We start from the raw sequence: 27,232 nt of genomic DNA on the forward strand, positions 1-27,232 counted from the left end.
GGTTTTGCACCAAACACTTGTGTTTTTTGATTTGGAGGGCAGGGAATGGCTTTTGGGACATCCCCACATTCCACCGGCCATGGCTTGAGGCCACCGGCTGCGTTTTGTTGCCATCGGCCAAATGTGATGGCCGGCCGACCAATTTGACTGCCGGTCGGCCACTTTGATGGCCGGCCGACCAAGTGTGGTTTTCAACAGATATCTCTGTAGACAGCTGGCCGCTGTCATTCTAGGCCATACCCCAGCCCATGCCTGGACGTGAGTGTTCTGAGGAGCTGCAAATTGATACATATCTATATCAATCAAGCTCTCACACATAGAAAAAAAAAGAGGAACAAGAGGGAAAAGAGATATACAACTTGGAGCAAAAAAAAATCTCTCTCTCTCTCTCTCTACATTTTCTGCCTATCTCTCTAAGGTTTAGGGCTTGTTTGTGCTCAAAAGTGCATTTTCTTTGCACTTTTGCATACAAACACCTAGTTCTCTACTCCCTTTGTTGGGCTAAGGTCCTTGGAGGTGATTTTTGGGGTGATTTGAGTCCTTTTCTTGGTCCAAAAGTTGCTGATTTGCTGTTGTGCTTCAAGGGTGAGCTTTTACCTCTTTTAAGCCTTGTTTTCATAGCTTGTTTTTTCATATTTGCAACTGTTTTTTAGCTTAACATATAACATAGAAAAGTCTTGTTTTTGAGTGCTCTAAATAGTTTGTTAAGGGTGTTTTAAGCTTTGGGGTTGTTTGACCCCTCTTAAGGCTTGTTTGGCCTTTGTTTTGTGCCATTTCGGTTGAGCTCCGGGACCATGGTGTTTGGGCCTCCTCACCACTGAAATCTTGAGGGATTTCAGAGGTGAGGATGGTGCCTTGAGGTCCTAAGAAGGAGAGGGCCACCCCCTCTCCTTGTTGTTCTTGTAAAGGGGCATTTTTAGCCTCTTGAGGGAGCATATAGTTTGAGTGTGTATTGACCATGCCTTGACTGATTTTCATGCTTATTATGTCATAATATAGCATTGTTGTATGTTGGTTTTGGTACACCATGCTTGCTTAGCATACATGCCTTGTAATGCCTTGTTTTAGCCGTAACATGTCCTATGCTTTGAGCCCTTATTCAAGCATGTTTAGGCCTAGCTTTATGAAGCTTTTATGTTTGTCTTGCCATGCTTAAGGTCTATCCTTGGCTGTTTTGGTCGACCAAGACATGCATTGCATAGTCCCTCTACATCTTGGAATGTTAGCCCCAAGTGTGTGAGTGTGTAGTGTGCGTTACTTGCATCATTTTCAGTGGTTTGGAACCACTTACCATGCTATTTCAGTTCTCATAACATGCTTGCATGCATGCCTTTGATGCCTCTTTGATGCCTTAAAAGCTTGTGTTGTATGCTCCATGTTTAGCCTCTTTTGCATGCTTCCATGTTTAAGCCACTTAGATGCCATCTAGGTGTTCCCTTTGCATGGTCTAGGCCCACCTTGAACCTGTTTTAAGCCCTCTTGGCCTTGTGAGGCTTGGTTGGCTTAGCCATGGTTTAAGTCTCCTTGACTAGCCTCAAGTACTTGGACCAATTGTACGCTATGTTTGTCTTGGTTAAGTTGGTTTGGCACCATCATTAGCATGGTTTTCAGAGCTTACATTGTATGCCCTTAGCCCATGTTTAGTCTCTTCCAAGCGTGCTTGAGAGTTGCCTTTTGATGTTTAAATGTTGGCCCGTTAACATGTGCATGTGTGTGTGTGTGTTGGTCTTCATGTTTGAGCACTTCGGCCACTGATTTTGGCATGCTTGCGAGCCATCCTAAATTAGTTTAAGTCCATCCCCTTTGCTTGATTATGTGCTCACCCTGTATGTTTGCTTGCATACTTGCATATTCGCATTGCATTGCCATGTTGTATGCTAGTTCACATGCTTAGGATTGCATTGCATGAGTATGCATGCTTGACCTCTTGAAGTGAGTATGATAGAGGTTGAGTTCAATTTGTTTGATTATGTGCATTGCATTCCATATCAAGATGCACACTTAATTCTTTGGGCCATCATGTATGGAAATGCACGATTGGTGGTCCGAGAATCGAAGACCATGTCTCTTTGAGTCAGACACATGATAAGGGGTGTGATTGGTGCATACATTGCTTGAAATACATTGCCATGCCAAGTTCTGTCCTCTGCTGCTGTCAGCTGCAGGTTTCAACAGGAAGAATTGGCTGGCCGGCAATGTTGGGTGCTGACCGGCAAAACATGTTTGGCCGAGAGCATAATATGTGGCCGGTGACCATTCTCCACGGCCGGTGACCAAATCCCTCAGCCAGTGGTGCTCCATAGCACTCAGAGAAGCAACCCTGGGACTTGTGCAGTCTTCAGAGAAGTAGAACAGTCAAAGTAGAGGCAGTTTCTGCATGGCAGTGACATCCGAGCGGAATCGAGCACGCATCGCATTGGATCCTCTTCCCGAGGCTGTTATTGCTTAAATTAGATTAGTTAGTTTGTTGATTAATTAATTGGTCTGTAATATTTAATTAGCTTGTAGGTTAATTAACTTGTATTATTCTTTCGGTTCCTCTGAGCGAGGGCAAATTTGTAATAAGTGTGGGTGCGTGTGTGCATGTCTTCCAATCCCCACTTCTTTCTCCCTTTTACTTACCTGCTTTTGATGGTTAGTATTAGGACATGTTTACTTTAGCATACCTTATGCTATGCATGCGTGCATCATTCATTAGTCTTGCATGCACCAGGCTCGGCGCATCATACTAACTGCATAAGTATTTCAAATCTAACTTGAATACGTGTTACTTGTGCATTTTAACACGTCATTTATAGACTAGCCGAGCCTACTCTAGTGACATTCCGTATGCATTGTATTAGGCATTTAAACATGGACATGGATCATGCATGATTGCTAACATGTTCTTGTTTTGGCACGGAGTACTAGGTGAGCTCTTTATGCTTTAGCATACCATATGCGTGTGAGTGTTGCCATAATAGCATGATTACCACGAGGCTAGCTGCTTATGTGATATAACTGTTTGAGTTGGGATAACTCGTTGCAATCCGTATTTTAGCCTACTTGTGAGTAGCAAATTCCAAAGCGTTTTCCAAACAAACGGATATGCAATGTTTTGTTCCAAATTAGGCGATCTAGTCTATACTTGTTTGCTGTACACATAACATAGTAATTCTAAGCTAATAATCAGAATAAGAACACATAACGTTTTCAAAAACGGATATCACGGTTAGTAGAGGCCGATCTTCGGATCGGGCGAGAGGGGGTCCTCATAGCTGACCTTCCCCAATTGTACCCAAGCTCTCGAGCCGAGGCAACTTTGGTGATGACGGACACGTGGCCTTTGGCACCGAGTCAGGGTTTCCTAAATTCCCCCATAAAAAATATTTAGGTGGTGACTCTGTATCTGGCAAAGCAGTCCATGTTTGGCACTTCTTTCTAAAAATCTGTTTTCCAAAACGATTTGCCGGATTTGGACTCTTTAGTTCAGATTAAGAACCGTGACAATTCGAGAGTCCAAACTGTAGTGAGCCCAATATGAACAGAACGGGGGACTCGTCCTCCCGGGGCGGTCGGGGACGTCTACAGTTTTTGGCAACTCTGCTGGGGAGTTAGAGAGCTTGACTCGAACTCGTGATATCCTGTTTTGATTTCATTTATGTGTCTCTTTGCATTGCATGTGTATTGGTGCGCCTAGGACACCATGTTTGCCATCTGCCATTCCTGAACGGTTTGCCGGAGGCTTGACTTTGTCAAAGCATGCCATAAGGCTGACTGGTTGTGGGCTCTGACAGTATGGGAACACAAACCCCGGTTTTACCGGGGCACCCTTTTCGACCATTTGACCTAGTGCATATCGAAATCCATAGTGACTATTCCAAACTAGGACAGGTTGCTTACCCGATGTTAGGTTGTTTGAAAACTGCTGCGTGCATAGTGAAACCCTAGCTCCTGACAAAAATAGGACAGGGAAACCCTACCCCTCCATAGGGGTGTTTTGGCTCTCTTTACTTTCTATGTGCTTTTAGAATGCATCTCTACAGGGAACGTACATATCAGTTTGCAAGTTTGAGTATCAGACCTGAGGGCACCAGTATCAGCTTGTGAGAATCAGTTATATCTGTGGGTATCCGATTCAGTATTTTGGGGGCAGTGATTTCAGGAAAAAGTGATCAGTAGTAGAGTACAGTTATTCAGCTATACTAGCGTCTGTTTTGATTGGTCCCAAATGCTGCGTGTTTTCTCTTTCAAGGTTTAGAGAGTTGATACAGAATAGCCAGTGTTCCCCCTTGCTGAGACAAGACAGATATCTGATCCGTCAGTCACCATTCAGTACAGTGGACTTATCATGACGCAGAATTCAGAGGAGATTGTGGTTATGACGGCCGCATCAGATCAAGGAATCACTCTGCAAAGCGAGACCAATGTCGATGTACCACATCCACCCAGGTCGCCTGTCGCGCACCCGGTCTGGACCCCCCAGTTCTATCAGGCTCGTGAGCCCACCACATTCGAATTGATGGGAATGATAGGTGACCTCCAGAGATCCGTGGCCGATCTGGCCTATGGAATGTCGGTTTCGCCACCAGCTGCACCATATGTCGAGAATTTCATACCCTAGGAGCCCCCGCTACTGGGGCGGATTGTGATCGAGCTCAGCCAACCAGAGGTTGCCTCCAGCTACAGCAACGACGTGTCAGCAACAACCGGGCTTCGCTCTGATGTAGTAACCCAAACCCCCAATCAGGCTGAGGCCAGAGACAGGAACAAAATGAAGGCAGATGCCGATCCCATTGAGCAACTGCTGTGGGCAGCCGAGGCTTTGAAAGCCAGGGGATGAATAAGCAACAAGTATTCGCAGTCATGACTAAAGCAGTGGACGATGCTTTCCCCACTTCAACCGAAGGCGGTTCAAGCCGGGCGGAAAATCGGGATGGGCCCCGTCATGCCAATACGGTCCCTGTCATCCCTAACCCTATACCAGGAAAAGAGCAGAAAGCCAAGGCAATGCCTGCCGACCCTTTCGGTAGTGCGTCTAGCAAGAACCCTCAGACTTCAAAGTACCTTCCTCGAGGGCGCAGAGCCTTTCATGCCCTCTACATGCCTCTGTCAAGGGCATTTCAAATATTGGCTAAAAAGGGGCATCTTAAACCCCTCGAGCCTCGGCCCCTTCCGAAGAATCTCCCTCTCTCGCATGATGCTACCTTGTACTGCGCGTACCACCAACAGTCCGATCACAGTACTGATGGTTGTTTCCGCCTTCGTCATGAAGTGCAAGATTTGATCGACAATGAGGTCATCCTCCCGCCTACCTCAGCAAAGTCTGTTACCACTGAGCTATTGGATTTCGAGGATACTGCAAATTTGTGATTAGGGGTTGGACCACCTGCAGGCGGTGCTCGGCGTATTTTGGATGTGGCGTCTGGCACGCATTTTTGGAAGCATCTGCGAATGCAAGTTTTGTAAATTCTGGCTTAGGTGTCGAGTCAGTCTTTTGTTTTGTTTTGAGTCTGTCTCATTGTCTTGAGTCAGTCCTTTTGCTTATGGGTCTGTCTTGTTATAGCGAGTCAGTCCTCTTTGAATTGAATGTCGGGTGATTCTGGAGCTATTGCCTCGAACACCGTTTTGTTTTGTAATTACCCTTTTACTTTCTTTTGAGTCTGTCTCTGTCGTGGAGCCAGTTGCAACCAGGAAATCTAAATGAAACAGCTGCGGCTATCATGTTTCCATGCTTACTACTATTCTGAATTAGTTGTGCCAGGGGACTCGAATGGAACAGTAGTACATTCCACCTGTCCTCTTGTGCCCTGAAAATCGTTGCATTGACCTAAGTTTTTCAAAACTGTTTGAACACTGCGGTGAAAACAAAGAGAAAGGAATTCCTCGGGTTTTGCAAACTTTGATCAAATTGAGAGAAAGAGAGGCATGCTAAGCCCTTAATGATTGAAATCATGCTTGTCAGCGTGAGTACTGAGAAGGACCCTGGCTTCATCCAGACTGGTTGCACACTATCTTCAGCACGAGCGATTCGTCGTTTCTTTAAAAACTTTCAAAAACAAAATGTTTTGCGCGGTCCTGCGAAGACCTGTGTGGGATCCCTCTTGAGATTGTACAGCTTAGGATCGCTCTCAGCCTCAAGACTCGAGCCCTTGTTTTAAAGCCTTGCACCACAATTCAGAGTGTTCAATGATCAACCATCAAGAGAGGCCTATGTGGCCAGATTGGAAGCAGCCCTCGAACAAGAGGCACCAAAGCCAGATCAAGAAGATCAGCTTTCATCAGAAGAAGTCAGTAAAGCTAGAACAGAAGCACCCCTCCAAACTAGGGGCAAAAATGTCTGATTTGCTCGAAGAGCCGAAGATGAGTCCTTCAGTAAGTCAATGCGACAACCACTCCCCTGGATACGGATGGCTTCAAAACTCTAAAACCATTTGGCATGGACTTGTTACACTTTTACCCTTTGAGCGGCTCGTTGGGCCGAAAACCCGGGAGGGCGACCCAGGCAAAAGTTAGAGCAAAAAAAATATATATACAAAAGAGAGAAAAATATAAAAAAAGAAAATATACAAAAGAGAGAAAAATACAAAAAAGGAAAAATAATAATATACAAAAGAGAAAAAAAAGAAAGGGAAGAAAGAAAAAGGAAAGAAAAGCTCGCAAGGTCGAAAACCCGCATCGGGCGCCTTGGCAAAAGTTAGAGCCCAAAATGTGAAGGTTAAAATACCCGAGTGTACCTTAACCAGAACTACATAAGGCTTGATTCCCATGTTTGGAATACGTAGGCAACTTCATCCTGAAGTCCAGTCCCCAACGCTTTCATAGCGCCTCAGTCCATGTAATGGTTTTGATTATTCTTGCCCTCCCCGAATCTGATAGTTCGGTTGTGACAACCGGATACGTAGGCAACTTCATCCCGAAGTCCAGCCAGCAACACCTTCAAAGTGACTGTGTCCATATATTGGTTTTGACCATCTTCATCTTCTCTGTATCTGAGAAAGTTTGGTCGGGATCATCACTAGTGTGGACTGTCTACAATATGCTGCGACATCATCCAGACAAGGGGCAACTTTCCTTTGCCATGAGTCGCCGTTCAAACGAGGGGCAACTTTCCGTTGCCGTGCAGCGTCCTTTGAATAAAAGGCAATTTTCCATTGCTTCCGAACCGAGGTTGCGCATCTCGAGGGTAAGTTCCGTGCTTGTTTAGCACCGGCCGTTTGCGAAAATAGTTATTGAAAATTTTTACCGAGGTTGACTGTTTTCGCGAAAACTATTTCATTTCTCCAAAACTTAGACTGTTTTGGACCCAAAAAAGGAAAATTTTCAGTGCTCATAGCCTGACTTGCATGATTTCAAATCAAAAATCAAACAAGTGTGTTAATCTAACTCTCATATTGGTCAGAATTGTTTTAGTAGAAAACTAAAACAAAAATGGTCATAATAATGAACTAGGGGCACAGTTGAGCCGGGTTTCCTGTTTTCCCCCTATCGCCAACATACTTTCCAAGAAGGGCACAACTCGAGCTGTTATTAAAGGGCTGAAAGCTCTCTCAACCTCCGAGCAACAAGGTATCGAACCAAGTGAGAAGCACGAATTTGAAGGGATCAAGGTACTCTGTTCCCTTACCTAGGGCATCGACCAAGCACCACCGAAAGAAACAGCCGTGAGCTAACCATGTTGGGCATGAACCCACAACCTCTTATTCATCCATTAAACACCCCGGGGAGGGATAAAAAAAATGTGAGAATAAAGAATAGAGAGGTGTAAGTTGAGAGAAAGAGTGAGCAAAAAGGGTTTTGAGAGAAAAACCGAGCTTGAGTGCCAGAGGGATGTGAGAATCACAAATAAGAAATGGTGGGAAACAAAACCCAGAGAAACTGGCTCCTCGTGATCTGAGGTCCCCCGTCTCCGTTAACGCGTCTGTATGTCATGTCTTTTTGTCTTGTTTACTTCAACCTTTGTTTTGAGTCTTTTCCGAGTGCGTCTCGTTGTGCTTAGGTTGTTTACTTTTTTTTGTCTCCGTTGTTGAGTCATTCTCGCTATGTCCAGTTGTAGGCTCATTACCCCAGTTTTTTTCAAAATCAAAAATTAATCGTTTTGTGCTCAGAATGCTGTGCCATTCGCCACATTTGTGCAAAAACATGATTTGGTTCTTTCATAGAACTGTAGGGTCTGCCCCCGATAAGTGTGAACAGGATAACCTGGGCCTCTTTGAAGCTTCTGGGTTTCAGATCGCATCTGAGTGTGCTTCAACTTTAGTAGATTCAACCTTCATGCTCCGTCTTGTCAGATTTGGGCTGTTTGTTCAGGATTCGCTGTGTGCAAAATGAGCCAAGCACTATGTTATGAGTTGTATGCATATTAATCCCGAGTAGAGTATGAGCCGAGTGTTCATGATGTGTAGTGGTTGGTATGGGTTCTTTTGCTGTTGGCTGGTTCGTTATCTGATTATTACAATGCAAGTGTTCAATTTTCAGACAACAGATCAATTTCATTTACATTAAGGTGCAACATGATGCAATACATGAAATGTACCAATACAACACTTTTTCAGACAAAAAGTTTGTTTCATTTCATCACCTTTTTCAAGTACATGGCTTTGGAAATAAAAATCTGCCTGCGGCAGTACAAGGTACTCTAGCTACCAGCAAAAGGTACAAAAGAGAAAGAAAAAGAAAAACAGCAAAAATCTGGATCAATGACAAAGGATCTCAGGCCTGGGAGTCTGTCCTAGTCCTCTTCCTGGACGAAGGTCTAGGAGCATCATCAGCGCTATCATCTTAGTCCAAGTCCGAGCCGTCTCCGGTCTCCGACGACGACGACTCTGCCTCCGCCTCCGACTCGTCGTCATCGTCATCAGGGACTGGAGCTCGCGAGCTACTCCCGACGTGAGTACGCCCCGCCTTGGTGCGGGGGAATACTCTGCACTTTCCATCTCCTCTGGCAGGAACAGAAGGCCTGGCTAGGGCACCTCCTACGGCAGGAATCTGGAAAGGAGGTTGAAAAGTATAAGAGGCAAACGCATCAGTATACCGTGAGCAGTTTATCAGTGCAGAATGCAGTGTATGAGTACAGTGTGCGAATGCCATGAGAAGTTTATCAGTGCAGAATGCAGTGTATGAGTACAGTGTGCGAATGCCGTGAGCAGTTTATCAGTGCGGAATGCAGTGTATGAGTACAGTGTGCGAATGCCATGAGCAGTTTATCCGTGCAGAATGTAGTGTATGAGTACAGTGTGCGAATGCCTTGAGCAGTTTGTTATGGCAGAATGCAGTGTATGAGTACAGTGTGCGAATGCCGTGAGCAGTTTATCAGTGCAGAATGTAGTGTATGAGTACAATGTATGAATGACATGAGCAGCTTATCAAGTGTTGTGTTATGCACTAGATTTTGTGAAGCAGCTTATGAGTATGGTTTGAGGCCGTGATCAGAAGAACATACCGGAATGCTGTAGAGGGCCAGGAGGTCGAAAGTCCGCTGCAACATCCCCATCATGGAGGCATTCAGCTCCAAGGACTGCCGGGTATACTCGAAAGAAGCCTGCAAAAGTATCAAATGCATCAGTATTCTGCAGAATATCAAATAAACTGAAATGAAATGCCAATACAAGATGCACAAAATGTAGTAATACATACCGGAGGCAAGTCATGGAAACTGACCAACTCATGGTGAGCCGGAGGAGGAGCAAAGGGATCTGGTACGTCGCCCCCACCCTGCCCTCGGCATGTCATCATCGTGGGTAGCGCTGGCCAGCTAACCCGCCGACCCCTCCGAGCTCCGCTCCTGCCACGGACACGACCTGTCCTCGACGTCCCTGCCCCAGCCCCAGCTCCAGCTCCAGCTCCAGCTGCCGGCGCCACCGGTCTCCCTCTCTCAGCTCGACGGCCACCTGTAGACACCCCATTTTTGACCGTCCTCAAGACTTGGACGTCACCGTTTGAACACCCGGTGATCATCCATGTTTGTGTTCGTTTGGAGTTCCCGGAGGTCTCGGCTACGCGCCTTGCCTCAGGATCTCCGAACTCGACTGTTTAGTGTCTAGTTTTGCACCAAACACTTGTGTTTTGCCTTGGAGGGGCAGAGAATACCTTGTGAGGCATCCCCACACATCACCGGCCATGGCCAGAAGCCATCGGCTGGTGTTTTGTTGCCATCGGCAATGTATATTGCCGATCGGCATTCTTTGTTGTCGGTCGGCACTCCATTTTGACAAAATGGCAATTTTGAGGAACCGACTACTGTTCATCTGCTTTTGCAGATATTTTAATACAGCTGTATGGCATTTTGTTCCCCTCCATACACGTGTATGGAGGGATGGACTTCTTGTTAGCTTACCTTGTAAGCTTTATAAGATTGGCTCCTCTATAAGAGGAGCCCTCCCCTCTTGGCTCTTGGTTAGACATTTTAGAGAGAAAAGTTGTGTGAGAGCTCTGGTTTTAGGTTTAGGGTTCCATACATATTCTATCTCTATACCTCTCTCTCATTTGGCCTTTGTGTGTGTATAAGTGTGTTTGTGTCTTATTATTGCACACAAACACATAGTGTTACACCTTTCCTTGGTTTCTTGAAGGACCAGAGGTTGTTCTGGAGGTTCTTGGGCTGTTTTGAGCACAAAGAAGCTGCTGGAGCTTCATTGGTGAAGAGGGTCTTCAAGGGTAAGAAGTTGTCCCTTTATTCCCCATTTTTGCATACTATTTTTGCCTATCTTAGAACTGTTTTTGAGCTTAGTGTATAATACAAAAAATTTCTATTTTTAGGCCTTCTAAATAGTTTGTTTAGAGTGTTTTGTGGTTTGGAGGTGTTTGGCGCCTCTTAGGCCTTGAGAGGCCCCGTTTTGTGCTATTTTGTGTAAGCTCCGAGACTTCGGTGTTTGGGCCTCCTCACCACTGAAATCTTGAGGGATTTCAGTGGTAAGGATGATGCCTTGAAGTCCCAAGAAGGAGAGGGTCACCCCTTCTCCTTGTTGTCCTTGAAATGGACCATTTTTGGCCTCTTGAGGGAGCACCTAGCTAAGCTTCTTGTTGACCATGCCTTGGCTGTTTTTTGTGCTTATTATGTCATAATATGCCTCTGTTTTTTGTTGATTTTGGTACACCATGGATGCTTAGCATACCTACCTTGTAATGCCATGTTTAGGCCTTAATATGCCTTAGGTTGTAAGCCATTGTTCTAGCATGTTTTAGGCTTAGCCTTGTGAAGCTTTTGTGCCTATTTTGCCATGTTTAAGGTCTGTCCTAGGTTGTTTGGGTCGACCTTGACATGCATTGTATAGCCCCTTTGCATTTTTGGTTTGTTGGCCTTAAGTGTGCGAGTGTGTAGCATGCATTACTTGCTTTGTTTTAATGATTTGGCACCGTTTATAGCATCATTTCAGTCCCCTTAGCATGCTTGTATGCTTGCCTTGAATGTCCCTTTGATGTTTTATGAGCTTGTGTTATATGCTCCATGTTTTGGTCAATGTGCATGCCTTTGAATTTGAGCCACTTAGATGCCATCTGGGTGCCTCTTGGGTGTTGTCTAGGCTTGCCTTAGACCTATTTTAAGTGCTCTTAGCCTTGTGAGGCTTGGTTGACTTAGTCATGGTTTAAGTCCCCTTGACTTGCTTCAAGTACTTGGGCCATTTGCATGCTAACGTTTAGCCTATCTTGTTTGCTTGGTTTGACACCATGTTCTTGCATGATTTTCAATGCTTACATTGCATATCATTAGGCCTTGCTTAGCCTCTTTTAAGTGTGCTTGAGATTTGTCCCTTTATGCCCAAGTGTTGGTCCTTGTATACATGCATGCTTGCATGCCATTAGTCTTACATTTTGGGCACTTTGGCCACTGTTTTGGGGCTTAGTAAGGGTTGCTTAAACCATGCTTTGGTCCACCCTCTACTTGTTTGCATGTTGGCCTCGCATATTTGCTTGCATAATTGCATGAATGCATTGCATTGCCATGTTGCATCCTTAGCTCACATGCCTAGGATTGTATTCCATTTGCATGCATGCTTGGCCTCTTGAAGTGCTTGTGATAGAGGTTGAGTCCCTTTGGTTTGATGATTTGCATTGCACTTAACATCAAAACGTGCACACTTGGTCCCTTGGGCCATCACGCATGGAAATGCGCGATTGATGGTTCGAGAACCAAGGACCATGTCCTTTTGAGTCACCAACATGATAAGGGACATGATTGGTGCATACATTGTTTGAATTGCATTGCCATACTCTGCCTTGTCCTCTGCTGTTGTCGATTGTAGGTTCTGTAGGCATTCTCTGCCGACCGGCAATGCTCAGTGCCGACCGGCAATCTCTCCTAGGCCGATATCTTAACCAACAGTCGGTGACCATATACCACTGCCGGTGGATATTCTACTCAGCCGGTGGTGTCTCCCAGTGTCCAGGGAAGCAATTCTGAGACTTTGACAGTCTTCAGAGGAGTATAGCAGGGAAAACAGAGGCAGCTCATGTATGGCAGTGTACTTCCGAGCAGAACCGAACATGCATCGCATTGGGCTCTTTTCCCGAGGCAGCTTATCTATTTTTATTTCCTAGCTTAGTTAATTTGTTAGCTAATTAGGTAATTTGTAATAATTAATTAGCTAGGATAGTTATTTCATTATTCGAACTGTATTATTCTTTCGATCCCTCCGAGCGAGGGTAAACTTGTAATAAGTGTAGGAGAGTGTGTGCATGTCTTCCAACCCCCACTTCTTTCTCCCTTTTATTTACCTGCTTATGATGGTAGACTAGGGCATATTTAAATTAGCATACATTGTGCTATGCATGCGTGCATCCATACATTTGCTTCGCAGGCATCGGGCTCGGTACATCACGCTAACTACATTTGTACTTTAATTCCAAATTGAATACGTGCATCAATTGATTGCATTTCACATGCCATGCTTAGGTTAGCCGAGCCCACTCTAATTGCATCCAGTATGAGTTGCATTAGACATTTAAACATGGACTTGGATCATGCATTGTTTACTAATGAGTTTATTGTTTTGGCATGGAGTACGATGTAAGTATTTTCATGTTTTAACATATCGCATGCGTGTGAATGCTATCATAACAGCATGTTTACCATGTGGCTAGATGTTTATGTAATAAACTGTTTGAATGCTTGTGGGTGAAGGTTGGATTGTCTGAGTTGGAAACACTCGTTGAAATCCGTGTCTTAGCCTACTTGCGGACAGCAAATTCCAAAACATTTTTCCAAAACCAACGGATATGCAATGCTTATTTCCCAAATTAGGCAATCTAGTCTATACTTGTTTGCTGTGCGCATAACATAGTAATTCTAGGCTAATAAATGGAATAAGAACACATAAACATTTTCAAAAATGGATATCACGGTTAGTAGAGGCCGATCTTCGGATCGGGCGAAAGGGGGTGCTCATAGCTGACCTTCCCCAATCGTACCCTAACTCCCGAGCCGAGGCAACTCTAGGGATGACGGACATGTGGCCTTTGGCACTGAGTCAGGGTTTCCTAAATTCCCCCAAAAATAAAATATTTAGGTGGCGACTCTGTATCTGGCAAAGCAGTCCATGTTTGGCACTTCTTTTCTAAAAATCTGTTTTCTCAAAAAGATTTTCCGGATTTGGACTCTTTGGTTCAGATTGAGAACCGTGACAACAAATCGAGTCCGAACTGTAGTAGCGGGGCCCCTACGCGGGCGCGTCTACAGTTTCTGGTGACTCTGCTGGGGATTTAAGAGAGCTCAACTCGAACTCGTGATATCCTATTTTGATTCCATTTATGTGTCTCTTTGCATTGCATGTGCATTGGTGCGCCTAGAAACACAGTGTTTGCCATCTGCCATTCTTGAACGGTTTGCCGGAGGCTTGTCTTGTCAAGGCATGACCATAAGGCTGACCGGTTATGGGTTCTGACAGTATGGGAACACAAACCTCGGTTTTACTAGGGCACCCTTTTCGACCATTCGACCTAGCGCATATTCGGATCCATAGTGACCATTCCAAATTAGGATAGGCTGCTTACCCGATGTTAGGTTGTTTGAAAACTGCTGCGTGTGTAGTGAAACCTTAGCTCCTGACAAAATAGGACAGGGAAACCCTACCCAAACATAGGGGTGTTTTGGCTTTCTTTACTTGCTATGTGCTTTTAGAGTGTATCTCTACAGGAACGTACATATCAGTTTGTAAGTTTGAGTATCAGGCCCGAGGGCACCAGTATTAGTGTTGTTGAGAAATCAGTTGTCTACGGGTACCAAGTTTGATTTTGGGGACAGTGATTCTAGGAAATAGTGATCAGCAATAGAGTGCAGTTATTCGGCTACACCTGTGTTTGATCTGTTTGGGCTGAAATGCTGCTTGTTTTTCCTTTCAGTTTAGAGAGTTCAGAGAGTTGATACAGAATAGCTAGTGTTCCCCCTCGCTGAGGCAGGACCTATGATGACGCAGAATTCAGAAGAGATCGTGGTTATGACAGCTGCATTAGAGCAAGGGACCACTCTACAAAGTGAGACCAATACTGATATGCCACATCCACCCAGATCGCCTATTGCGCACCGGGTCTGGGCCCCCCAGCTATACCAGGCTCGCGAGCCTACTACATTTGAAATAATGGGGATGATAGGTGATCTCTAGAGGTCTGTGGCGGATCTCGCCTACGGAATGTCAGTTTTCCCTCTAGCCACACCATATGCCGGGAATTTCATGCCACAAGAGCCCCCGCTACTGGGGCGGATCGTGATTGAACTCAGCCAACCTGAGATGACCTCCAGCTATGGTAATGACATATCAACACCAAACTAAACCCTCGACCAAGCTGAGGCCAGAGGCAAGAACAAAGTGAAGGCAGATGCCGACCCTAGTGAACAACTGCTGTGGGCAGTCGAGGCTTTAAAAGCCGCGGGGATGAACAAGCAACAGATATCCGCAGTTGTGGCAAAAACTGTGGAGGATGCTTTCCCCACTCCACCCGAGGGGAGTTCGAGTCAGTCGGAAAATCGGGATAGACCCCGTCATGCCAGAACAGTTTCTCCTATTCCCGTCCCTGCACCGGGGAAAGATAAGAAAGCCAAGGCAGCGCTTGCCGACCCTTTTGCTTGTGCAGCTAGTAAGAACGCTCAGACTCCAAAATACCTGCCCCGAGGGCGCAGGACCTTTCATGCTCTCTACATGCCTCTATCTAAGGAACTTCAGATCCTTGCCGAGAGGGGACACCTTAAACCCTTGGAGCCTCGGCCTCTCCCGAAGAATCTCCCTGCTACGCATGATGCTGCTCAGTACTGCGCGTACCACCAGCAGACCGGCCATGCTACCGACAATTGTTTCCGCCTCCGTCATGAGGTGCAAGATTTGATTGATAACGAGGTTATCCTCCCGCCCACCTCAGCCAAGTCCGTTACCACCCAGTTATTGGATTTTGAGGACGCAGATACTGCAAGTATGTAATCAGAAAGTGAACCACCTGCGGGCGACATTCAGTATATTTTGAATGCAGCGTCTGGCACGTATTTTTGAGCATCTATGAACGCTAGCTTTGTAAATTCTGGATTGGGTATCGAGTCAGTCTTTTGTTTTGAGTCTGTCTCTTTGTCTTGAGTCAGTCTTTTTGCTTAAGGGTCTGTCTTGTTGTAGCGAGTCAGTCCCCTTTGTATAGAATACCAGGTGATTCCGGGGTTGTTTCCTCGAACACCGTTTTGTCTTGTAATTACCCGTTTTTGTTTTTGAGTCTGTTTCTGCCAAGGGGCCAGTTATACCAACAAATCTGAATGAAACAGCTGTGGCTATCTCATTTTCGTGCTTGCTGTCGGTGTGAGTTAGTTGTGCCAGAGGATTTGAATGGGCTGACAGTACATCTTGCACGCTCTCCTGCGCGCCAAACTCATTGCATTGACCTAAGTTTTTCAAAAAATCTCTTTTGAACACTGCGGTGATAAAAACGAAGAGGAAAGAATTCCTCGGGTTTTGCAAAACTTTGATCAAATTAAGAAAAGGAGAGGCATGCTAAGCCTTTTATGAATGAAACCATGCTTGTCGACATGAGTACTGAGAAGGATCCTGGCTTGATCCAAATTGGTCCCACACTATCTTCGGCGCGAGCAATTTATCGCTTTCTTAAAAAACTTTCAAAAACAAATGTTTTACGCGGCCTTGTGAGGACCTGTGTGGGATCGCTCTTGAGATTGTGCAGCCTAGAATCGCTCTCAGCCTCAAGATTCGACCTGTCGTCTTGAACCTCGAACTCATTCGGAACATTCAACAGTCAACTATCAGAGGAGGCCCGTGTGACCAGTTTTGAAGCAGCCCTCGAGCAAGAGGCACCGAAGGCGAGTCAAAAGGATTAGATCTCACCAAAAGAAGCTCGTGGAGCAATCATGATGGATTCTTCTACAAATCATTGCAACAGTCGTTCTCCTAGATACAGAGAGGCTTCAACTTCAAAAAACCGTTTGGCATGGACTTGTTACACTTTTACCCTTTGAGAGGCTCGCTGGGCTGAAAACCCGGAAGGGCGACCCAGGCAAAAGTTAGAGCAAGAGAAAAATACAAATAGAGCAAAAAAAAATAATAAAAATAATACAAAAAAAAGCAAAAAACAAAGAGTACAAAAAAGAAAAGAAAAAGAAATGAACAGAAAAGGAAAATAAAAAAGAAGCTCGCAAGGTCGAAAACCCGCATCGGGCACCTTGGCAAAAGTTAGAGCCTGAAAAGTGAAGGTTAAAATACCCGAGTGTACCTTAACCGGAACTACGTGAGGCTTGATTCCCATGTTTGGGATATGTAAGCAACTTCATCCTGAAGTCCAGCCCCCAACGCTTTCATAGCATCTCAGTCCATACAATGGTTTCGACTTCATCCGAAAGTCCAGTCGCCAACACCTTCCAAGGTGACTGTGTCCATATATTTGTTATAACCGTCTTCGTCATCTCTGTGTCCAAGAGTTCGAACACCGCCATTGAAGACTGTTTGTGGACTGCTGCGGCATCATCCAAACAAGGGGCAACTTTCCGTTGCCACGAGTCGTCGTGAGTCGCCATTCAAACTAGGGGCAACTTTCCGTTGCCATCCCCCACTTCAAACCAGGGGCAATTTTCCATTGCCTCTTATCCGAGGTTGCGCATCTCAAAGAGTAGGTTCCATCCTCGTTGAGCATTGACTGTTTGAAAGATAGTTTTTGAAAATTTTTACTGAGGTTGACTATTTTCTCGAAAACTATTCCATTTTCCAAAACTGGGCCATTTTCTTGGATCCAAAAAGGAAAATTTTCAGTACTTACAGCCTGACTTGCATGGTTTTCGAATCAAAAATCGAACAAGTGTGTTAATCTAACTCTCATCTTGATCAAAACTGTTTTAGTAGAAAGCCAAAATGAAAAAATGGTCAAAATGATGAAGTTGAGTCAGGTGTTCTGTCTTTCCCCCGTCATCAACATACTTGCCAGGAGGGCACTCTACCCACCAGAAGAAATAGCTGTGAGCTAACGGCATTGGGCATGAACCCGTAACTTCCTATTTATCCATCAATCACCCTGGGGAGGGATGAAAAAAATGAGAGAATAAAGAATAGAGAGGTGTAAGTTGAGGGAAAAGCAAGGAAATGGGTTTTGAAAGAAAAACCGAGCCTGAGGGTCGAGTGATGTGAGAATTACAAATGAGAAAAGGGTGGGAAACGATACCCAGAGAAACTGGCTCCTCGTGATCTGAGGTCCCCCATCTTCGTTAGCGCGTCTGTATGTCGTGTCTTTTGTTTTGTTTACCTCAACCTTTGTTTTGAGTCTTTTCCGAATGTTACTCGATGTGTTTAGGTCGTGTACCCTTTTGTTTGAGTCCTTCCCGCTGTGTTCAGTTGGAGTATCGATATCCCGGGTAAGAAAACCCCTTTTCCGAAAGTTAATCGTATATGCTTAGAGTGCTGTGCCATTCTCTACATCTGTGCGAGGCAGAAAAAGAAGAAAAATTGGGACATCTGAGCGTGCTTCAACTTCAACTAGTCTCGTCTTTGTGTTCCGTCTTGTCAGATTGGGCTGTTTGTTCAGGATTTGCTGTGTGCAGAATAAACCAAGTGTTGGGTTACGGGCTGTATGCAGATTAATCCCCAGTAAAGTAAGGGTTGTGTGTCCAGAATCAGACAGCGGGTTGCTTGAGTTATTTTGTTGTTGACTGTTTAGTTATCTAATTATTGTAATGCAAGTGTTCAACATTCAGACCACAGATCAATTTCATTTACATTGAGGTGTAACATAATGCAATACATGAGATATGTAAATGTAACGCTTTTTTTTTTGAGATGAAAAGTTCGTTTCATTTCATAATCTTTTTCAAATACACAAGTTTTGGAAACAAAAATCTGCCGGCAGCAGTACAAAGTATCCTAACTACCAACAAAAAGGAAAAGTACAAGAAAGAAGAAAAACAACAAAAATCTGTATCCGTGTCAAGCGACTTCGAGGGCTATCAGTCTGTCCTAGTCCTCTTCCTGGACGAAGGTCCAGGAGCATCATCAGCATCGTCATCAGAGCCCGAGCTAGAACCGCCTCCGGTCTCCTCCTCAAATGACCCGGCCTCTGCCTCTGCCTCTGCCTCGGACTCATCATCGTCATCATCATCATCATCAGGGGTCGGCGCCCGAGAACTACTCTCGACATGAGTACGCCCTCCCCTGGTACGGGGATGTGCAGTGTCTCCACGCCCTCCTCGAGTAGGAATAGAGGGCCCAGCCGGAGCACCACCCACCAGAGGGATCTGGAAGGGAGGCTGAAAATCACAAAGGGCAAATACATCAGAATACAGTGTATGCAGTGTATCAGTGCAGAATGCAGTGTACAGTGTGAGAATGCCGTGAGCAGCTTATCAGTGCAGAATGCAGTATACAGTGTGTGAATGCCGTAGGCAGTTCATCATTGCAGAGTACAGTGTATAAATGCAGTGTATGCAGTATATCAGATGCTGTGAGATCAGTGTGTCAGGCGTTGTGTCGTGCATCTGATAATGTGAAGCAGTGTGTGAATGGTTTGAGGCCATTGTCAGAAGAACATACCGGAATACTGTAGAGGGCCAAAAGGTCGAAGGTCCACTGCAGCATCCCCATCATGGAGGCGTTCAGCTCCACGGACTGTCGGGTGTACTCGGAGGACGCCTGCAAGAGTATAAGATATATCAGTATTCTGCGAAATATCAAATAAACTGAAATGAAATGCAGATGCAAGAAACAAAATGAAGAAATACATACCGGAGGCAAGTCGGGGATATCGGCTAACTCATGACCAGCCGGGGGAGGAGCAAAGGGGATCTGGTAGGTCGCCCCATCCTGCCCTCTATATGACAGTACAGTGGGCAAAGCGGGCCAGCCAGTCCCCCATCCCCCCCGAGCTCCGCTCCTGCCATGCCCTCGAGCCCTCCTCGATGTGCCCGCTCCAGCCCCAGCTCCTGCTCCAGCTGCCGGCGCCGCTGGCCTCTCCCCCTCATCTCAGCGGCCACTGCTTAAGGGTCGCATAATGTAGGTCCGGACGTACTCTGCGTAGTCGCCCTCGCCTCTGTGATGCTCCTCACCCCAGCCGACGGTGAAGTCCCTCATCTGCTCAAGGGAGAATCCCTCTGTATACCTCATATGCGTGGGAGGCGGACCCAGAACTATCTGCTCCGGTAGACCCAGGGTCTGACGCAAGAAATGCTCGCCCAGGTACCAAGCCCGACAGACCAGGCCCTCCAACAGAATTCGGCAATGGGCAGTCTCCTCCACGCCCTCATAATGATCCCTCACCACAGCCGGTAACGGAGCCCAGGGCTGCCAGGTGATCTGAAAATAATATGCAGTTTATTATCTATCTGTTATTGAAAACATACGGTGCGAAGCAAAGCAAATAATAATAAACTCTAAAGTTGAACATACCTCTGTGGCGGTGATGGTGTCGAAGTATCGGCGGAAGAAAATAAGAGACTCCCGTGGTCTCCGCACGCATCGCACATCGAAGCGATGAGAGAAGGGGACGCCGAGTGGAATCTCCTCATCGGGTACTGGGGCCAGCCTAGGAAAGTAGGCATACACCCACAACTGCAAAACAGATATCAGTATGACTGTCAGATAAGGCAGAATACAAAATAAAGCAGAAATAGCAGAACCGTGTGTTGTGCAGTGTATTATGCAGAGTGTGCAGTGTGTGAAGTGTTCAGTCAGTGTAAAGCAGAGTATATGTGTATCGGGTGTGCAATGTACAGTCAGTGTGGGCAGTGTACAGTAAATGTGCAGTGTGCAGAATACAGAAAGCAGGAAGCAGAAATGTAAAAAGGGAAGAGGACGTACCTCCCAGGCTCGCCAGTAGCCACCGAGAAGCTGTCCGCTGAGGCGGGAAGAAGAGCTCATATAACCGTACAAAGTGGCCAGAGCAGCGCCACCCCAATCATAATGGTGGATCTGCCTGATGTCCACCAGGGCGCTCAACAGGCATAAGGGCACGGTGTTCGCCCGATCGGCGAAGAGAGTCGTCCCGAAGAGGAACATGATGAAGCCCCGCGCATACTGGTCCACCTCCTCCAGGGACATCTATGCCTCCTCTGCCAAATCTGGCTGGATCCGAAAGTGGCTCTCGAACGAGGAATACCTAATGAACCCTGCTCGAGCGAGGGGAGGCTGAGTGCCAAGCAGGTACAGCTGGGTAGCGTCCCACTCGTCCATATCTGTGTCAAAGGGGATCGGATCACCCCCTACACCAATGCCAATAAGCATCGAGAAGTCGTAAGGGGTCATCATCATATCCCCTGCGACGGAGAAGTGGAAGGACTCGGTGGTATCCCACCACCTCTCTGCTAGAGCAGCAAGGAAGGGCCTGCAGGTAGTCAGTCGAGAGAGCCCCCTGCAGAAGATGCCAAAGCCGGCCTCGTCGACGATGACACGAACCGCATCTAGTAGCTCGAGGTACCAGTCCCGAGCAACGGTATTCCCATACCCGCGGATGGTATAGGAATCCCCCTGTAATCAAGAACAACAAATGCAAGGAAATAATCAAAATGCAGTTCTAAGAAGCATACAGTGAACTACAGCGTGTGATATGTCAGCGTGTTTGGGTAGTTCAGTACAGTATAGCATGCGTGCATATTTTCAAACTCAAGCCAATACCAGGCACCAGTGTGTATGCAGTGAAATACAGTGTGCGCCATGTGTTTGGGTGATTCGAAGCCAGTACAGTGTGTGTGCATGTGTCAGTCTCAAACAGATATCAGTTGCACGTATGTTTACAATCAACTACAGTATACAACATATCAGAATTAAGCAGTTAAAGAGCATAACCAGCTACGGCGGTTTTGCATCCTACATTGCAGAAAGTAAAACAGAGAAGGAAAGTTACCTCGAAAGCGCCGAAGGACATGTGGGAGGTAGGCTCACGCAGTAGTAGCTCGCGTGGCACGTGCCTCTCGAAGCTCCGGAACTGGCGTAGTCCGTCGGGGATCATCTCATGAACTGCAGGCCTGTAGGTCTCCGGATCGAACGGCCGGATACGGAGTGGCAAGGGCTCGGCCTCAGGGTCCATCTCGAGCTCTGGTGGAGCCCCACCCTGTGGAAGATTGTCCGCCATCTCGAAGGGGGTGTGAAAATGGCCGGAAGGCGGAAAATCGGGGCGAGAAGGCAAAAAGTCAACAAAAGGTCAAACCCCGAGAGGGTCTGAAAAGGCCGGAAAAGCCGGAGTGCGGAAAAGGCATAGGTATCGAGAAAAACTAGAAGGAAACAAGCCCCGAGTGGCAAAAATCAAGAAAGAAACACCGAAACGAAGTTTCGTTCGGTTGAAAATGTTCGAAACGCGAAGGAGATCGCGAATCAACCCACGAAATGGGAGCTAGAACGCAAGAAAATGAGAGAATCAAGGGAGGAAAATGCCCTAGAGGGGAGGGGGAAGGATTTTCGACCAAAGAGAAATGATGAAAATAGGGTTAGAAACCCTATTTTAAAAGACCCGTGGCCAATTGACAAAAACTGCCCCGATACAGGAATTCTTTGCCGGTCGGCCACACTCTTTGCCGGTCGGCAAAATATTGTGCCGATGGAATTGTATGATGGCCGGTGGACGGCCGGTGATACATTTTGATGGCCAGTGGACATCTGGTGGTCTCCTATAGTGATTTTGGGGCCTCCTGCACCCTTGTTTGAGTTATGTGTGGGGTCCAGGGCCTTTAGTGCTCAAAACAGTGCAAAACAGTGCATTTCCAACACTCAACCGGACTCCGTTGTGACCTCGGGTCATGTCTTCTGTGCGTGGCACTAGAATTCGTGCAAGGTGTATCCTTTTCGTATCCTTTCGGATTTTACAAAACTCAAAAGTTGCCGCATGCGTATCGTATATCAATCGCACTGTCTTGTGCGCTCGCGTCGTCTAAAACGCATCGCGCGGTTTTGCACATCTCATTGCATATTTGTTTAAATTTCATTACTTGCGTAGACCGCATGTTTTGCTTGCGTAGACCGCATGATTGTTCAAATTCATTACTTGCGTAGACCGCATGTTTTGCTTGCGTAGACCACATGTTGGCATTCAATTTCATTACCTGCGTAGACCGCATGTCCTGCTTGCGTAGACCGCATGTTTGTAATCAATTTCATTACTTGCGTAGACCCCATGTTTTGCTTGTGTAGACCGCATATTTGTTCAATTTCATTACTTGCGTAGACCGCATGTTTTGCTTGCGTAGACCGCATGTTTGTTCAAATTTCATTACTTGCATAGACCGCATGTTTTGCTTGCGTAGACCGCATATTTGTTCAAATTCATTACTTACGTAGACCGCATGTTGGCATTCAATTTCATTACCTGCGTAGACCGCATGTTTGTAATCAATTTCATTACTTGCGTAGACCGCATATTTGTTCAATTTCATTACTTGCGTAGACCGCATGTTTTGCTTGTGTAGACCGCATATTTTGCTTGCGTAGACCACATGTTTGTTCAATTTCATTACTTGCGTAGACCGCATGTTTTGCTTGCGTAGACCGCATATTTGTTCAAATTTCATTACTTGCGTAGACCGCATGTTTTACTTGCGTAGACCGCATATTTGTTCAAATTTCATTACTTGCGAAGACCGCATGTTTTGCTTGCGTAGACCGCATATTTGTTCAAATTTCATTACTTGCGTAGACCGCATGCTTGTTCAAATTCATTACTTGCGTAGACCGCATATTTGTTCAATTTCATTACTTGCGTAGACCGCATGTTTGCTTGCGTGGACCGCATATTTTGCTTGCGTAGACCGCATGATTGTTCAATTTCATTACTTGCGTAGACCGCATGTTTTGCTTGCGTAGACCGCATATTTGTTCAATTTCATTACTTGCATAGACCGCATGTTTTGCTTGCGTAGACCGCTTGTTTGTTCAAATTTCATTACTTGCGTAGACCGCATGTTTTGTTTGCGTAGACCGCATGATTGTTCAATTTCATTACTTGCATAGACCGCATGTTCGTTCAATCTCATTACTTGCGTTTGCTTGCGTGGCCCGCATGTTTTGCTTGCGTAGACCGCATGATTGTTCAATTTCATTACTTGCATAGACCGCATGTTTTGCTTGCGTAGACCGCATGTTTTGCTTGCGTAGACCGCATGTTTGTTCAAATTCATTACTTGCGTAGACCGCATGTTTGTTCAATTTCATTACTTGCGTAGATCGCATGTTTTGCTTGCGTATACCGCATGTTTATTCAAATTCATTACTTGCGTAGACCGCATGTTTTGTTTGCGTAGACCGCATGTCCTGCTTGCGTAGACCGCATGTTTGTCCAATTTCATTACTTGCATAGACCGCATGCTTATGATCAATTTCGTTGCCTGCGTAGACCGCATGCTCTACTTACATCATTGTGCCTTCACAGCATTGTTATGCTTCCTACTTGCTTTGCGTTGTCACGCATTTTCAAAAACATTAATATGCATTGTACCTGTTAAGTTTGTTTTCTTTTCAGGCACGATATTGTATATACGGTTCATTTGAGGCTGGTGCAACCAGACGAGCCGCACAGATATATCCATGGTCTAGGAGACCCTAAATCCTCTGAAGGTGCAAGTCCTTCGGTGTTTGTCGTGCCCGAACGACTTTTGATAAGTTGCATTATACATGCATTTCAAGCGACTCGCGTCGTCACATATTCAAGTTCACGTGCATCTCAAAAGCCGCGTGTTGGCGCGCATTCCATGCATTTCATGCATCATTTGCATTCCAAAAACAAAAACAAAACAAAATAAATAGTTGTGTTGTCATGCATCATTGCATGTAGAGTATATTGCATTGTAGCTTTATGGCTCGCGCCTTTCCATTGTTGAGCTTGGTCTGGTATGTGCTCATACTTTTCACGTCGACACATAGTTCAGTGGACCGTACTATGTTAGATGCGGCTTGTACGTGTACATGCTTTACCTAGGCAAGATTTGGTTTGGCCCGAAGGCCATATCCATTGTATCGCATTTCCATTCCATTGCATGTAGTGTATATTGCATTGTAGCTTTATGGCTCGTGCCTTCCCATGTTGAGCTTGGTCTGGTATGTGCCCATACCTTTCACGTCGAAACATAGTTCAGTGGACCGTTCTATGTTAGACGCGGCTTGTATGTATACATGCCTTTCCTAGGCAAGATTTGGTTTGGCCCGCATGCCATATCCACTGCATTGTTATTTGCATGCATTCACTGCATCACCTCTGCCTATGGCTTGCACTTTTCCATGATTGAGCTTGGTCTGGTATGTGCTCATGCTTTTCACGTCGAAACATAGTTCAGTGGACCGTTCTATGTTAGACGCGGCTTGTACGTGTACATGCTTTGCCTAGGCAAGATTTGGTTTGGCCCGCGTGCCATATCTATTGCATTGTAGTCTGCATGCATACATTGCATCACCTCCGCCTATGGCTTGCGCCTTTCCATGTTGAGCTTGGTCTAGTATGTGCCCATACTTCTCGTGTCGAAGCATAGTTCAGTAGACCGTTCTATGTTAGACGTGCCTTGTATGCGTACATGCTTTTCCTAGGCAAGATTTGGTTTGGCCCGCGTGCCTTATCCATTACCATTTCCCCAGCATTTTCATTATACATTACATCGTAGTGTAATTATTGCATCCAGCATTAGGATCATTGTCCTTTCCCCAGCGGGTCGTTTCCCCACTTGTGTCAATCCCCCCAATACTTGTTCTTGCGTCCGCCTACATTACTCATAGTTTAGTAGACCGTTCTATGGTAGACGGACTTGTTACCTCCATCAATCTATTTGACATAGGCGTGGTTTCGAACTGCTCATGATTGGATCATGATTCAATTGCTTTGCATATAGTTTGCATTGTTTCAATTCCATTCCATCTTTATTTGCATTGTTTGTACATTGTTTTGTATATATTGCGTATCATTTTGCATCCATTTTTGCATTGTCATGCATGTTGCTATCAACATCGTACCTGTTGAGTTGTTTTCTTTACAGGCACGATATTGTATGTACAGTTCATTTGAGGCTGGTGCAACCAGGCGAGCCGCACAGGTATTGTATCCTCCGAGTGAGACGTACCGAGAATTGCATAATTCTCTTACATCCTTTCTGCATTGTAGTGTAGTTTGGTGTATGCTAGCTTAAAACTGTTGCATGTGTGCTCCGTTACAGCTTTTCTTCGCATGATCATAAGTTATGCCCGGCTCTATGCATTGTCTTGCATTTTGCCCCTGCCTTCGGGCCCATACCTTGTTTGTCTTGCATGTTTGTCCAAGTCTTCGGCCTTGTCAAAAATGGGTCGTCTCTAGGCTTTGACATTCACTCCCGTCATTGTTATAACTTTCGAGTTCTGTCAAAGAGGGGCAACTATAGACACCCCATTTTTGACCGTCCTCAAGACTTGGACGTCACCGTTTGAAGACCCGGTGATCTTCCATGTTTGTGTTCATTTGGAGTTCCTGGAGGTCTCGGCTACGCGCCTTGCCTCAGGATCTCCGAACTCAACTGTTTAGTGTCTGGTTTTGCACCAAACACTTGTGTTTTGCCTTGGAGGGGCAGGGAATACCTTGTGAGGCATCCCCACACATCACCGGTCATGGCCAGAAGCCATTGGCTGGGGTTTTGTTGCCATCGGCAATGTATATTGCCGATCGGCATTCTTTGTTGCCGGTCGGCACTCCATTTTGACAAAATGGCAATTTTGAGGAACCGACTACTATTCATCTGCTTTTGCAGATATTTTAATACAGCTGTATGGCATTTTGTTCCCCTCCATACACGTGTATGGAGGGATGGACTTCTTGTTAGCTTACCTTGTAAGCTTTACAAGATTGGCTCCTCTATAAGAGGAGCCCTCCCCACTTGGCTCTGGGTTAGACATTTTAGAGAGAAACGTTGTGTGAGAGCTCTGGTTTTAGGTTTAGGGTTCCATACATATTCTATCTCTATACCTCTCTCTCATTTGGCCTTTGTGTGTGTATAAGTGTGTTTGTGTCTTACTATTGCACACAAACACATAGTGTTACACCTTTCCTTGGTTTCTTGAAGGACCAGAGGTTGTTCTTGAGGTTCTTGGGCTGTTTTGAGCACAAAGAAGCTGCTGGAGCTTCATTGGTGAAGACGGTCTTCAAGGGTAAGAAGTTGTCCCTTTATTCCCCATTTTTGCATACTATTTTTGCCTATCTTAGAACTGTTTTTGAGCTTAGTGTATAATACAAAAAAGTTCTGTTTTTAGGCCCTCTAAATAGTTTGTTTAGAGAGTTTTGTGGTTTGGAGATGTTTGGCGCCTCTTAGGCCTTGAGAGGCCCCGTTTTGTGCTATTTTGTGTAAGCTCCAAGACTTCGGTGTTTGGGCCTGCTCACCACTGAAATCTTGAGGGATTTCAGTGGTAAGGATGATGCCTTGAAGTCCCAAGAATGAGAGGGTCACCCCTTCTCCTTGTTGTCCTTGAAATGGACCATTTTTGGCCTCTTGAGGGAGCACCTAGCTAAGCTTCTTGTTGACCATGCCTTGGCTGTTTTTTGTGATTATTATGTCATAATATGCCTCTGTTTTTTGTTGGTTTTGGTACACCATGCATGCTTAGCATACCTACCTTGTAATGCCATGTTTAGGCCTTAATATGCCTTAGGTTGTAAGCCATTGTTCTAGAATGTTTTAAGCTTAGCCTTGTGAAACTTTTGTGCTTATTTTGCCATGTTTAAGGTCTGTCCTAGGTTGTTTGGGTCGACCTTGACATGCTTTGTATAGCCCCTTTGCATTTTTGGTTTGTTGGCCTTAAGTGTGCGAGTGTGTAGCATGCATTACTTGCTTTGTTTTAATGATTTGGCACCGTTTATAGCA

This window comes from Camellia sinensis, chromosome 1 (genome assembly GCF_055761805.1).
Source record: "Camellia sinensis isolate YWXY chromosome 1, ASM5576180v1, whole genome shotgun sequence".
NCBI lineage: Eukaryota > Viridiplantae > Streptophyta > Magnoliopsida > Ericales > Theaceae > Camellia > Camellia sinensis.